The sequence below is a fragment of the Lepidochelys kempii genome, chromosome 1 (assembly GCF_965140285.1).
Source record: "Lepidochelys kempii isolate rLepKem1 chromosome 1, rLepKem1.hap1, whole genome shotgun sequence".
NCBI lineage: Eukaryota > Metazoa > Chordata > Testudines > Cheloniidae > Lepidochelys > Lepidochelys kempii.
In genome coordinates, this window is record NC_136380.1 from 152,292,231 (window position 1) to 152,307,607 (window position 15,377).

The following is a 15,377-nucleotide window of genomic DNA, read 5'->3' on the forward strand; positions in this document are numbered from 1 at the left end:
AGCACAGATGGTATAAAATAGAGTACCCAAATGTGCCACTTCCAACATCCATAAAATCAACTTCAATTCTCAAAATTCTCTCCCTTTCCCCCCAAAGCCCCCACAGCTGGATGTACAGCTGCACTCTTTCAGGCACGAAACTCAAAGTAAGAACAAAAGCAGTCCCTGACAATGCCTTGGGGCTGCTCATGTCTCTGCATGACTGCACCACAGCCTCGCACACATTAAGACTTTCTCTCTTACTCTCACAGATATTGTGCAAAATACAACATGCAGCTATAATCCTAGGTAAATATCATTGTGCAGTTTCTAATCTAATGAAAAATAATGCCGTCTTGATTTCAAACGGCCGAATGCACACTCCACTGCCATTCTGCAACTGCTGAGACGATAGTTAAGCAGTTTATTCCTTCTGTCAAAGTACACCATAAATGACTTCACTGTCCGGTGTCACAGAGGATAAACTGGGTCTTCCACAGTACCCAGAGAAATCTGCATGCCCTTAATGTCCATAGTGCTCCTGGAGGCAAACTCTCCATTCATTAAGATAAACAGGCACGAATTCCAAAAGATCCCAGTATTGTGGACTTTTCCAGACTACCCTGCATGTATGTTTGTGAACCTGCCACAGTCGTCAGCCAGGCCTTAGAGCATCATAGGGAGCACTTTTCAGTTCAGCTCTGATGCCTGCTGTTGAAGGCAAATGATAGGTATGTGGGTCCCATCAGTTGCTCCAATACAATTTTGAGAACCCCATGTGTGCAAAGCCATCAATAGAGTCCTAAGCATTAGCATTGTCAAGCTTTATAAGCCAGTGTACCAGTACCTTCTGATAGCAGCACACGCTTGCATGACTGTGTCCCCACAGTTGATCTTCCAACACTGAATTGTTTGTCTGCGGACCAGTAACAGTTGGGGGTGAACTGTTGATAGATGGTGACCTGTTTGTTAACGATGGTAAACAGCATGTTAGTATGCTGCCACTGCAGCTTTGAGGTGAGTTCGGCACAGATCTCTAAAAGAGCTGTCTTTGCCATTCAGAAATCCTGTCACCACTCCATATCCTCCCAGGTCTGCAGAACCGTCCTTTCCAACCCATTGATGCTGGTTTCCAAGCCCAGAAATGGTGTTGTGCTGTGTGCAGCTACTCTAAGAACAGCCCATGTAGTAGCAGTTGCTCAGTGACTTTCCTTCTCCCTCTGCTGCTGTTGTGGCTGCATCCATTGGTTGGTGGTTGAAATCCAAATCCAAAGCCCCCCAGCACTGAGAGCTCAAATAAAGCCCAAACAGCCTTTGCATGTTCGTCATTGCTGGCATGGAGTGGTGTTGTGTCCATGCTGGCCCACGGCAATTCAGAAATGGCTCTAGCCCACCTTGGAAGAGAGGAACCACAGGATGGAGGGAACAGAATCATGGGATTTGGGGAGTTTGACCCCAAGTCCCAGAATTCCACTGTTTGTTCAGTAGTAATTTCTTTTGTTTTCCTTTAGGAGCAGTTTCAACAGATATTAAACCTCCCATAAGAATTCAGTCTGCTTCCTACAGGACACTTCGCCAGGCAGCCTTGCTAATGTAAGTCATATGAAATTTAGTAACTGAAAGAATTTTTTCATTTAGTGACTTAAAGAAGCAACTCAGATTGTATTTGCTTAATTCTCAGCATATAGCAAAATCAAAAATTGTAATAAGATCTCTTGAGTCCAATTCCAGTTCCATCATTTCTCTTTATCCTCTAAACTTCAGAAATGTAGCTTTCTAAGAGATCTTGCTAGAAAATGCAAGCACAAATAACAGGTGTGGTAGTTTCGCTTTTTCTTTGGGTCCAGTGCTGGCAGGCAGCCCAGTCCTCCCCACCCCCACATTACTCTAGAAAAAGCTTTTACTTGATAACTTTATTTAAATACAATTCTCTTTAAAATGAAGCCTTTTACCAAAGCTGCCTTGCTCTGTCCACATCATTAATAGTGTGTATATTCTGTGTCATTGATTAACCCCCTCTTCTCCCCCCCGGTAAACCTTTCAAAATTGCTTAAGGGCCAGATTTTTAAAAATACTTTTATGAGCTGGGTGCAACCTTGTAATGGGTTGGATTAAAACCCTGTTGAAGTTGATCTTGATTAACTCACCTTTCAATTAACAACTATAAACAAACTCCCACCTCAGAAAAAAGGTGTGTGAGAATCCACCCCAGAGCTTTTGGGCTAGGGTAGGTGTGTGGGTGTAGGAGAGAACACATACACACGCACAGGCACAAAGTCACAGACAAGAACAAGGAGAGTGAGAAGAAAAGAAGTAAAAGCCAAGCAGGGGCCTGCAAGTACAGTGTGACTCTGGAAATGCTAGAGAGAGAGAGACTTTGCATCTGGTGTTGGCTAAAGAGGCTTGGGAGCTGTATGCTAAGGACTTGTCTGCATTGCTGCAGCTGCAGCACTGTAATGCTTTAGTGAAGACGCTACCTATGCTGACAGGAAGGCTTCTCCGGTTGGTGTGGTGATCCACCTCCTTGAGTGGTGGAAGCTATGGCCATGTCTACGCTACCGGCTAAGTAGGCACTGCTGCAATCGATGCAGCAGTGTTGATTTAGCGGGTCGGGTGGATTCTCCGTCACTGGCAATTTCTAAATCAAGATTTGATGTTTTTTTCTAAAATACTCTTTAGAAATTATTTTGGGGAAGTTCTGTGGCCTTTATTATACAAGAGGTTAGAGTAGATGATCACAGTGGTCCTTTCTGGTCTTAGAATCAATGAATCTTCCTCAGTTGTGGGATGTGGTTTTTTGGGGATCTAGTAAAATGCTCTTAGATAGTTCCTAATGATCATTCACATTTTTCTGTTTCTATTTGCTCCAAAATGACTTAGCTTATAGTTGTTTTCAGTTTTGAGTGCCAGTTGTACAAAGTATGAAAGTGTGTGTGTGTGTGTAATATAAAATAAAAAAATGTGTGCGGATTATATTCTGATTGCATATAACAAATGTGATCGAGTCATGATTATTTGTTCTTAAGATACCATTAACTTTCAGTTCTGTAATCAGTTCCTCTTTTTGTGTCAAGATGAGGTCTGAAATAGAATTTTGCTATATTGAATGCAGCAATTTTGGAATTAGGAAATTGTCATTTATTATAATTAGAAATTCTGAGGATGTTTCAGTACTGGCAGCATGAGACCTCCAGCCTGTCACTAAGCTTGAAATCCCACATTATAATGCAGCTCTCCCCCAGTCTTATCCCCTATTATGGATAGGGGCTTATGGAGCTGGTCACACTGTTCTAGTGTGATTTGGTGGTTTGTAACAGACACCAGCTAGTACCTCATCTTGTGTTTTATTTGTTAGGACATTGATCTATAAGCATTCAAGATGACTTTCTTCCCAGGTGCCAGTGACTCAGAAACAGGTAATGCCACTCTCTTCCCCTTTTGCCCACTTGATCCTTCCTAAATAGGTTTATAAATGTGGCTAAATGGAAACCAGTAGAAAATAAGTGGATCCCTGGCTATCAATTGTACAAAAGATGAGCACACACGTGCTACTGCTGTTTCAGATTAATATCTACCTGTGTAAGATTTATCTTTCCCTTAAAAAAGAAAAGATACATTCTAATGATATTTAAAAGCTTTTTATAAATATCTGGTTATCTAAATCTATTCACTGACTGAAAAATGCTCTTGCCACAGACAGACAGAATTAATTACACATCAAACTTCCTTTTCATTTCTAGCTTTGACATATAATATCCCATTCACATTGTATACATAGGACCCTAGATATTTGACTTTTAAAAATACAAATCTGTTACAGAAAAGAGAGCAGGGCTGTATCTTCTTACTTTAGATTTCATCTGACTCATACCCAGGCTCAGAATAAAGAATTGCAGAACCCCACACACTATGGAAATTGCGCCCCCCCCCCTCCTTAAACTAGACAGCATTTGAAATGCAAGAATATTGCTGCCCTAGGCAAAACTTCAGTGTGCCACCACCAGAACAGAGGCTGTCAGCTGGAGTGTGAGATGTTGGACTTTCTGGGGCAAGTGCAGAAAACCTGATGGTTCAGTGGTTATGGTAGAAATGGGAGGGCCAATCACCAGCCAGGTCACAGCACCACCCAATCAGGCCAAACCTGAGTTGTGACTGGGTGCACAGGTACACAGCACACCTCAAGGTTTTTTTTTTCCCCCAGAGGTTGGGGGGGGCCCTGACATAGGGCCCTGGGCAAATACACTGAGTGCACATTCATTAATCCATGCCTGCTTCCTCCAGGCTCCAGGGGTGCTCAATTCTCTCCCCACTCTGCCCCAGGCCCTGTCCCAACCCAACCCCTTCCCTCAAACCCGCCCCGCCTTTTCCTGCCCCTGCCCCCCCACGCCTCTTCCCATCCAGTTCTGTGCCCTCCCACAAGCACGTCCTGTCTCCGCTCTTCCCCACCTTCCTCCCAGCACCTCCTGCCGACCACAATCCGCTGTTCCATGGCATGCAGGAGGTGCTGGGAGGGAGGCGGAGGAGTTGATCGGTGGGGCTCCCAGTGGACTCAAGGCACTGGGGGGGGGGGCAGGGAGGGGGTTTGGCTGCTGGTGGGTGCTAAAGCATCCACTTTTTTTCTGCGGGTGCCTATGCCTGCTTCTACTCTTCTTTGGGCATTCCTTTTTGAGGAAGCAGAGAGGGAAAGCAGGAGAGTGGTGCCTAAAGAGAGATTCATTTCTGAGAGAAAAATGAAAATAAAACGTGTTATAAAGTTTCCTGAACATCTCAATAGATCAATCCTGCTCCTCTCTTCATATTGCATAAGTAGAAAGGGGGCAAAGGAACACTGGAACAAGTGTAACTTTGGGGTAGTGTTCCTAGCGTCAGTGATCTCCAGCCTGGGGTCAGTTTGTCAGTGGGAGGCGGCATATATTATAAAAACACAGGCCTGATCCACCCTGTGACGTTTGACTATGTTAATAGGTATCAAGATCAAATTACCATATTCTAGCAGGAACATCACTCTTACTCTTCATGAGTTGGTAGCAATTAGGTGTATAATAGAAACAGTTGTACCCAGCCATGTTAAACACTGGACAAATAGGAGTTGTCAATGGATAATGTCTCTATTGCATTTTTTAAATTATTTTTGCTTTTTATTAAAATTTAGTGGATACAGATTAACAAAATAATACTGAGCAAATAAACTAACTTGCTGTCACAAGGAACTGTAGGCAGTAATAAATGGATTAAAGAATGGGCTATCTCCAGTGTATGTTCTGCGAGTATTTCTGTATTCTTTCCTAGAGTGTGATTTTTGCCTTTTTCCTCAGTGCATCACAACAGGCATTGCTACACCTCTTCTAAAAACAGTAAATTAGTGTGGCTATTTTCTTTCACCAGCAGTGGAAAAGAACACTTGTTCTAAACTGTGATAAATTAGGGCAAGGACCCGTTCTCCAGATATACCAATAAGTCCTACATTTAAAGTGTGGACCCAAACTGGTCTTGAACCGTTGGAAAAAATAGCCAATGCCACAACATATTTTTCAATTAAATGTTAGAAAAAGTTTCCCTAACTTTCTGATCCCTACAATAATTTTGAAATCTGTTAAATGTTTACTTTTATGTAGAACACCTCCTGGCAACAGCTCAAAACTCATAGTGATGTAAATGGCTAAGAAATGTAAGGCCCTGTACATGTTACTGATAGAACCGTGACTTTGTGTAACTGGTTAGGGGAATGGTCAGCTGAACCGGCTACAAATTGAATGTTGCAATTATCTCTTCACAGCCATCTTTTCTGCCCTTGCAACCATGTTTTGCATCCACACATAGTACTCTAAGTGGTTGCAAGGGCAGAAAAGATGGCTGTGAAGAGATAACTGCAACATTCAATTTGTAGCCTGTCCAGCTGACCTTGTTTTTAGGAGCGAATTGTGGGACAGGAAAGTCCTCTCTGAGTCTCTTACCTTAGGTGCAGGCCACACTCACTCCAGGCTACCTTCACCCCCACCAGGCTTTATTGTACTATTCTCGCAGGTCATTGCATGTAGTACTATTTACAAGTCCCAGCCAGCTCCCCCTCTTTCTTCTGTGGGTATGTCTACATTACAGTTTGACACCCTCAGTGGGCCTACACCAGAGGCCTCTGGCTCATGGGGCTCAGACGAAGGGGCTTGTTTACCTGTAGTGGAGACATCAGGCTCAGGCTCTAGCTCTAGGACCCTCCTACCTGGCAGAGTCCTAGAGCCCAGGCTCCAGCCTGAGCACAGATGTCTCCACCACAATTAAACAGACCATTAGACTGAGCCCAAGTCAGCTAGCATAGGCCAGCCATGGGTTTTTAACTGCCATATAGATGTAACCCTTCTGCCCGTCAGAGTTGGCAGCAACAAGGGCCGGGTTCAATATCTAGGGGTTCCATTCCAATAACACAATGCAAACCAGCTCGAGCCCCCACCCAGTGACCTGGGACAAATATATACCACCCCCGCTGGGCGCCTCCAAGAGGCAATACTTCCCCTCTCGCAAGCACATAGTCTGAGTGTAGCAAAAGCCTTTTAATAACAGAGAGAAACAATGTGGCATTATGTTGGGGAAACACCACCAACAGGATTCATAACACAACTCATGAGCAAAAAAAACCCACCCCAGGCAAATTGGGGCATGCCCTTTTCCCTTTGGTTCTTGAGTCCAGCAACCCCAAATCACCCAAAATCCCAAAAGTCCAATGCCCCAAAAGTCTCTGTCCCTGGTCAGGGCAGCCCCAGAGTTCGAAAGTTTATCTGCGGAGCTTTACCTCCCAACCTGGGTGGAAATGGGACGGGGGTAAGAGGCACCTTATGTGATCTGAAGCTGACCGCCCCATAGCGGCGCTCTGCTCCGCCAGCCGCCCCACGAACTCCTTCGCTCAGCTGCTCTCCGCTCCGCCAGCCGCCCCACGAACTCCTTCGCTCAGCTGCTCTCCGCTCCGCCAGCCGCCCCACGAACTCCTTCGCTCAGCTCCATGGCCCACAAGCAGCTCCTGCCATCCACAAACTGCTCCGCGTCGAACTGCTTCCCCAGCCGTCCCACAAACTGCTCCACAATATATCTTCAGGCTCCCCCACTACTTAACACAACACTCAGTGATTTCAGCTCTTAGGTGAATTCAGCTTATAGTAGGGGAGCCCCAGTGCTGGTGCACTGTCAGCCCAAAGTGAGCTCAGCAGCCTATAACTAGACTTCTAATGAAATCAAAATTAGCTCTGATATTCCACAGTGGAGAGAGGAGGAAGTGCAATTAGCATGTAAGGCCCTCACCAAGGGGCCCATGCCACCAAGTATTAATACTTGTCCCCAGCCTCTCTCTATTCACACAGTTTTGGAACCCATGACCCTTGCCTAGCGAGTGCTACTTAGTTGATGGTGAATCCCTCCATCATAACAAAAGGCCACGTACAGTTCCAAGCACAGTTCCCATAATCAGGGTAATAACAATTTATTCTTCCTGCCCCAATAACAGAGACACTGGGGATCCCACAGCAGCCAAAGTGACCATTTGGGCAGCTATGGTCTCATTCTAGGCGTGGTAGGTGTGCCTATGCAAATGAGATCGGCCCCTGAAGTTCTTTTCCACAACTTGCCACACCTCACCACCAGATGTCAGGGTGGAGCTCATCCTGACACTGCTTACATCGACATACCTCAGAAGGCACAGCACAGTGCTAGCACCTTCCTCTATGATCTTCAAGCCAGGGTTGCTTCCTCTCTATTTATCGGCCCCCAGCAGCTGGGGTTGCTTCGCCTCTAAATAGCCCTTCAGCTGTGGCTACACTTGTCAATTGATCCTCTATTTAGGTGCCAATTAAACTATATTGGTGGTGATTTGAGTGACAGGGTAGTGAGTCAGCTTCTGGCTCTGAACCTGGGTCATGGAGCCATAGCAGCACCTACTGACAAGGACTGTGGATATTTTCTAGATAGGCCACCTTTTTGTCAAGGATTTCTTACTCATTGAGACCCTTTCTGGCATTGCAGGTTGCTGCATCCTCCAGCTTGCTGAAGCTTAGTGCTGGATATCCTGGAAGCAGGACAGGACAAGGAGAAAAAAGAGCACCCAGAGCACTTTGAGGTGGTAATTAAAAGTAAAGCAAAGACAGGTGTTGAGGTTTGTGTCCATGTATGTTACTGGATGGAACTGTGAGAAGGGTGGATTGTGGATCAGATCACATTCCAACTGCTAGTAGGCTAATGTTGTGGCTGTCTGGACTGACCATGACTACAGTTGTAGATGCCCCAATCTACAGTTGATTTCTGGTGTGTAGAGCTGGCAGCTGCCTTTCAGTGGAAAACAACCCTGAAAAAAATCTGCTGACCCTATGAACAAGAGCACTGCCCTCACCTCACACTCTGGAAAGTGGCCATGAGTGCAGACTGTTACTCCTCACAGAGCTCTCTGGTGTGAGAAAGATCACAGAAGCAGAAGATGCGCTACTGGAGGAATGCACAGCAATGAAGCAGGTGCTGCTGACCTAGGGAATCAAGGTTACTAATGTCTCTGAAATAATGGAAGGCTTGGAATAATCTTGAGGTTTCCTAAGACATGCTGGAACTAGTGATGAAACTCACCTCTCAATTCTTTGCCCCTCCTCAATAGGTCATGGAGTTCTACCACCATAAGTCATACGGCCTGTCGTGGATCACAGAAGTCCCTTAAGCCTGGCAAGATTCATGATGCTAAAATATTAGAGAATTCCAGAGTGTACAGGAAGAGACAGGTGGGGTCACTGTTCTCCAGCAACAGCGAAAGAATGGTGCATCTGCTAACTCTCTGGAACTCTGCCATCCTTTGTGGCACTGGTTGATGAAACTGTGCCTCAAATTATGAGGCTGTTGTTGATTTTCGCTATTGCCTCAGCTGCCCGGTTATAGTGGCTAATTGTGGTCTTTGGGAGATCAAGATGCCTACTGATGTAAAATTACACACCTCTTGAGGTTTTTTTAGTGTTGTTTCAAAGAAGCAGCAGCAGCAATTTCTTCTTGATCTTATCACTAAAATATATATCTAGTTCTTTTTTGAACCCTGTTATAGTCTTGGCCTTCACAACACCCTCTGGCAAAGAGTTCCGCAGGCTGATGGTGTATTGTGTGAAGAAATACTTCCTTTTGTTTGTTTTAAACTTGCTGCCTATTAATTTCATTAGGTGACCCCCTGGTTCTTGAGTTATGAGAGAGTAAAATAACACTTACTTATTCACTTTCTCCACACCAGTCAAGATTTTATAGCCCTCTATCATATCCCCTTTTGTATAGACCTTGATCATGTCACAGTGGCCCTACCCTCTTCACTCTCACTATCAGTGATGTGAATGAAAATTCTGTTTCCAGAGTTTTCCAGACTTTGGGGAAATTTGAAGCTGAACTTTGTGGATTGGGCTCACTTCTAGTTCTCATGCTTGAGCTCTTGAACTGCACGCTGTTCATGTCATATATATTAAAATAAACAAGGAAAAGGGTTGCTGGGTAAAAGAGAACACAAGAAAAGTAAGAGGCACAAAGGGTGGCTTAGGAAAGTGGGACAGGGCTCTTCAACTCTTCTGTTGTCAGATTTGTTGTGCAATTTTTAAATGAGAGCATTATTAGGGGTGCCTTTTCAGATTTTGGTAAGGAGGGCAACTTTAACCGTGATTCCAGAGGCTGCTTAGGCAATTTAAAACAACAATTGAAATAATTGTAGAATAATCTAGATTACTTTCCATCATTTAGGCTACTTTCTTTTTGCAGTTCATCAAGCTTGGAATAGAACATTAAATTTTTGGAAACATCCTACTGAGGCAAGATCTCATGAGTTTATACTGCACCTGCCTGGGACTCTAGGGGTGTTACCATACTACAAATAATAGACTAGAAAGTGACTTTAAACAGGAGTGAAACTGATACTTTCAAGTTAATTTCACAGTATTACCAACCCCAAATGTTCAGAAATAATTAGATTGGCTTAAAAATCATGAGATTATGTAAAAGTAATAAATTTGGTGTTCTTTTTATTTGCCACCTGCTTTTTGAGCCTTTAGGGTGCACTGGTATTACATTTTGAAGCTTTCTCCACAGCCACAAAGGTTAGACACTTACTTTTTCTTTGAGAATGAAGGCTGAAATCATCACATATCCACTTGACTCCAAGAGTTGTGGCTTTAAGGAAAGTAATAATTATCATTGGACTCATGACAAAATCATGAGAGTTGGCAACTCAGCTTTCCTTCTGTTTAAAGACTGTTTCTTTCCGGAAGGCTTTTAAGAAAAACATTAGAGTGATCAAGTTACAGTTCTCAAAGGACCAAACCAAACACCAAGAAAATTCCACATTTTAAAGCTGAGAAAAAATGGAGTCTTCTGAGGTAGCTCAGGGCACTGCAAATAGGAAAGGAAAATAAACAGGCACAGGGGCTCTGGGCAGCTCTTTCTCTTGGAAAAAAAAGTTGGGTCAACTATTCCAGTCCTTAATCAGGTAAAACTTCTATTGCTGTCAGTGCCTCCACTCATAGATATTAACGTGTTCAATAATTATACACTTAATACTTAAATATCTTGAGCCATCTTATCCAGGGCTACACATTTTGTAAGCACTGGCTCAGGGACTATATTTTCTGGCACATGGTGAACAGTGCTGAGCACACCCATGGTGTCAGTGAATAAGAACATAAGAATGGCCTTACGGCGTCAGATCAATTGTCCATCCAGCCGAGAGTCCTGTCTTCCAACAGTGGCCAATGCCCAGTGCTTCAGAGGGAATGAACAGAACAAGTAATCATCAAGTGATCCAGCCCCTGTTGCCCATTCCCAGCTTCTGGCAAACAGGGGCTAGAGATACGATATCATGAATAATACAAATCATGACAATAATCATTGACTTTATGGACTCTGTGGATGCAATTTCAGTTCTTTGTTCTGGAATTGGCCTGAATACAGCTGAATATAGGTGCTGACTTCCTCTCTGCACTGTGGAAGTCACACCCCCCGAGCCCTTCCCCCAAGGCTCCACCCCTGCCCCACTTCTTCCCGCTCCTGCTGTGCCTCTTCCTGACCCTTCTTCAGTCCTCTGCCTCCCACCCAGTGCCTCCTGCACACCATGGAACAGCTATTCTGTGGTGTGCAGAAGGCTTTGGAAGGGAGGGGGAGGAATTGATTAGCGGGGCCACCGCCAGGCAGGAGGCACTCGGGGAGGGGGTGAGATTGGCTGCCGGTGGGTGCTAAGTACCTGCTAGTTGTTTTTTTCTTCTGTGGGTGCTCCAGCCTGGAGTCAATGCCAGCTGAAAGCCTAAGGATTTGATATATAATCATATGTGATACTTATACGACACTTTCTCATTCCTTCCTTTCCTCAACCTCAGAACAAAAAATGACAGAACAAAATGGTTTTCAGTTAAAATATAACATTTCACAGCAGCCGTTGCTCTACAGCCCACCATGGGGTAGAACCTGCCACCCTCTGGGGGTTAAGGGATCTCCTCTCATCTGACTCTCATTATCTCTCTTCATCCTTCCTGACCTGCTTTTCATGCTGTCAAGTGACATCCTTCCCAATCGCCTGGAACCATTTGCTGGAGTCTCAGAGAACTGGCCACCTTGGTTTTGCTCTCATCTATCAGAGTCTTTTTTTGCAGCATGCAGCAGAGAGAGAGGCTGGTGCATGGAATAGGGTCTGAGACCTGGGTTCTACTCCACGCATGGACTTCTTGTATGACTTCAGGCCCCTGCCTTAGGGACAGAGTTTCAAAGGTTTTAGGCACCCAAAGATGCAGTGAGGCAGCTAGTGGGGTTTACAAAGAACCTAAACTTCTGGGTGCTTTTGAAAATCCCACTAGGTGCCTCAATACCTTTGAAAAGCTGGCCTTTAGTCTGTTCACCTCAGTGTCCTAGCTTTACAATGGGGATAACAGCAGTGCTCTACCTCACAGAGGGGGTGTGAGAAGAAATATTCAGACATTGTGAGGGATACAGATACTACGGTGATGGGGCCACATAAGTACCACAGGCAGAGTGGGAACTTCTCTATACCACTGCTATCCCTTCCCTGGGTTTTGGCCCTGTCTTTTCCCCTGTCCCCCTCACATCTCCCTCTTTTCTGATGGGACTTTGGCTCAGAGGGCTTGGCTGTATTTCTTCTAAATCCCCTGAGTTCTCTGTTCAACACCCCCCCTAGAGGAATCCCTGTTTTACGGGCTCATCTAAGGACTTCCAGATCCGTAATTTAATTACCAGCCCTTTCTTATCTTAAAATCACCCTGCCTCTGTTTGTAAACAAAATACTGACTCCCTGCCCCTGGGCAGGAGCTGAGACCAGCCCCTCTCCCCTGATGAACTCACATTGCACACTCAGGCTGCGGGGCAGCTAAGAAGAGCTGGGGGGGGGCTGTTGCAGAAGGAAACCTGGTTCCCCTTTTGTGTAGCTGTATTGCGAGTCGCCTCCCAGCCTCGTCCACGCCTGGAGCAGGGGGATGCGCTCGGACACCTTTCGCTCCGGGGGAGAAGCGCCCGCATAGCCCGGCCCCACAAGGACCCCAGCCGTGCGAAGTCTCTGGGCGCGGGCCTCCTCCCGCCAGTCCCGTGTGCGCTCCTGCACCGCCCCTTCCCCAGCCGCTGCTCCCGGGGCTGCGGACTCTCCCGCCCCCCGCTCCCCGTCCCTTCTTCCCGCCGCTTCTCGGCACGGCGCTGCTGCTGGAGCGGGCGCCCTGGCAGCGGGGAGGCGCTCTGGGCTGGCGGCAGCCGCAGCTCCTCGGTGGATGCAGGAGACGGGAGCCGAGGGCTCCGGCGGGGCGGGCAGCGCCGATCTGCTGCCGTTGCGTTGCCGGTGAGGGCTGGTCTCCAGCCCAGGGCCCAGCTGCGCTCCGCCGGCGGTGCTCCCGCCGCAGGTGCACCGCAGCAGCTCGGGGCGTGCCCAGAGGCGGCGGGAAGGGACGAAGGTAGGGGCAGAGACTTTCCGTGGTAGCAAGTTGGTGACCCAGGAGCGGCAGCTTGCGCGCATCGCGCTCGGGGAAAGGGGGTTTGACCCCCGCCCATTCCCTCCGCCATCTCTCCGGGCTCGCCCGCCTGCTGCCTGCAGAGGGAGCTCCCCGGGGGCAGGTGCCCGCCGGGACTCTGCACCGAGCCAGCCTCCCCCAGCGGCAGCGCCGCCGCTACAGAGCGGGGCTGCCCCCACTGCCCCGGCCACGTGAGGAGCCGCTGTAGCTGGGGCTGGTGCCCGGGCTCGCGGTAGCACCCCTAGCCTTGCCCCTCTGTGTGTGTGTGTGTGTATGTGGGGAGTGTTAGGGGGCGAGGGCTAGGGCGTGAGGCAGGGCTAGAGCGAGCGCTCCGCCTCCCAGCTCAGCTGGATGAACAGAGTTGCCACCAGCAGCTCTTGGTTGCCTCGGCAGTGGAGGGGGCTGCTGCCAGAACAAGCCTCTTGGCCGAGATGATTTCCCGGTAAGTGCATTTCTTAATGGTAGTTCCGAGGCGGATGCGACGGGAGCGTCGCTTTCTGAGCGGCTGGGGAAGGAACACGAAGAGTAGGAATCCGATATCGAAGCGGGGGAAAGGTAATCCGGTGGCAAAGCGAGGTCCTCGCTGAGATCTACCTTGACTTAAAGACACACGAGTAACCGAGACAAAAGGCTGTTCTGTCTTTTCTCTCTGTGTTTAGTGAGTGCTAATCGGAGTGATATTGGCACGTGCGGATGATGAGACTGTCTTTTCAAATGATTGCGCTGAGCTCTGCTTGTCTGGTAAATTAGAGAGGTGTTTCTCTTCTACCCTGGGCTACAACAACGCTGCAGTCAATCGCTAGTAAATTGAAGATCCACGTCTCTGGATCGTTGCAAGTTTGGGTCATTACTGTGGAGAATTTAAATATACCCATTCCCCCTTTCAGTTGGTAAAAGGCTAGAGAATTTATTGTGGATCAAATTATTGTTCGGGGGGGTGGAATATAAGAATTTGTACTAATACAGACCTATGGGACAACCTTTCCCCCTCTAATATAAAATTGCTCTATAAATTGGAAGTGGTTGGCTGTAACCATCCTATTTTTATTTATGCTATTTATCTCTTACAGTGTTCTGTAAAATGGGAGAGGAGGGAGAGAGTGAACTAATTGCTATTGTTTAGCATCATGGTGTGTTTCCAGTGGGTTCCCACGGGGTTTTGTGTTTGGCTCTATGCTTTTAAACATTTTTATCAATGACTTGGAAGAAAAACAATAAAACCGTTATTGATGAAGTTTGTTGATGACACATACATTGGAGGAGTGGTAAATATTGAATTGGGCAGGTCATTGATGCAGTGGGATCTGGCTTGCTTGGTAAACTCTGTGTAAGCAAACAATACACATTTCAAGACAGCCAAATGTTAAGACCTATATCTAAAAACAAAGAATGCAAGCCATGCTCATGGGATGGGGAACTGTATCCTAGGAAGCAGTGACTCAGAAAAGGACTTGAGGCAATGATGTTCAAGATTGCCCCCCATCCCTCCCAAACAAGTAGTTCAATTTGGACTAACTCTTTCAAAGTTTAGCTAGTCAGTTTCTAGCTTTTTATGTTTGAGCGGATATGACCCCAAATTGCAATTCAATCTGTGTGGGCAGACCTTTGTTCCTGTGGGGTGCACAACGGACTGCAATGGAGTTCTGTGGAGTGCAAGGGTCCATGTGCAAGGATCTGATTTCAGGATTGTGGAGTGTGTGTATGTGTGTGTGTGCGTAGCTATTATAGAATAATAGAATATTAGGGTTGGTAGAGACCTCAGGAGGTTATCTAGTCCAATCCCCTGCTCAAAGAAGGACCAACACCAACTAAATCATCCCAGACAGGGCTTTGTCAAGCTGAGCCTTAAAAACCTCTAAGGAAGGAGATTCCACCACCTCCCTAGGTAACTCGGTCCAGTGCATCACCACCCTCCTTGTGAGATAGAGTTTCCTAATATCCAACCTAGACCTCCCCCACTGCAACTTGAGACCATTGCTCCTTGTTCGGGCATCTGCCACCACTGAGAACAGCCTAGCTCCATCCTCCTTGAAACCCCCCTTCAGGTAGTTGAAGGCTGCTATCAAATCCCCCCTCACTCTTCTCTTCTGCAGACTAAATAAGACCAGTCCCCTCAGCCTCTCCTCATAAGTCATGTGCCCCAGCCCCCTAATAATTTTTGTTGCCCTCTGCTGGACTCTCTCCAGTTTCTCCACATCCTTTCTGTAGTGGGGGGCCCAAAACTGGATGCAATACTCCAGGTGTCGCCCCACCAGTGCCAAATAGAGGGGAATAATCACTTCCCACGATCTGCTGGCAATGCTCCTACTAACACAGCCCAATATGCCGCTGGCCTTTTTGGCAACAAGAGCACAGTGCTGACTCATATCCAGCTTCTCGTCCACTGTAATCCCCAGGTCCTTTTCTGCAGAA

General features: G+C 46.7%; 1 protein-coding gene across 2 annotated transcripts in view; it reads left to right on the forward strand.

Annotated features, from left to right (window-relative positions):
• The first annotated feature begins 12,680 nt into the window (after positions 1 to 12,680).
• SYTL5 (synaptotagmin like 5) overlaps positions 12,681 to 15,377 on the forward strand; it is a 187,181-nt gene continuing 184,484 nt past the window's right edge. Inside the window, exon 1 of one of the 2 annotated variants that reach the window (XM_073358234.2) lies at positions 12,681 to 12,908. The gene's annotated coding sequence lies outside the window, so the exon portion shown is untranslated. Of the gene's footprint in view, positions 12,909 to 13,321; positions 13,408 to 15,377 lie in introns of those variants that run through there. The other variant, XM_073358241.2, reaches the window with a different exon arrangement.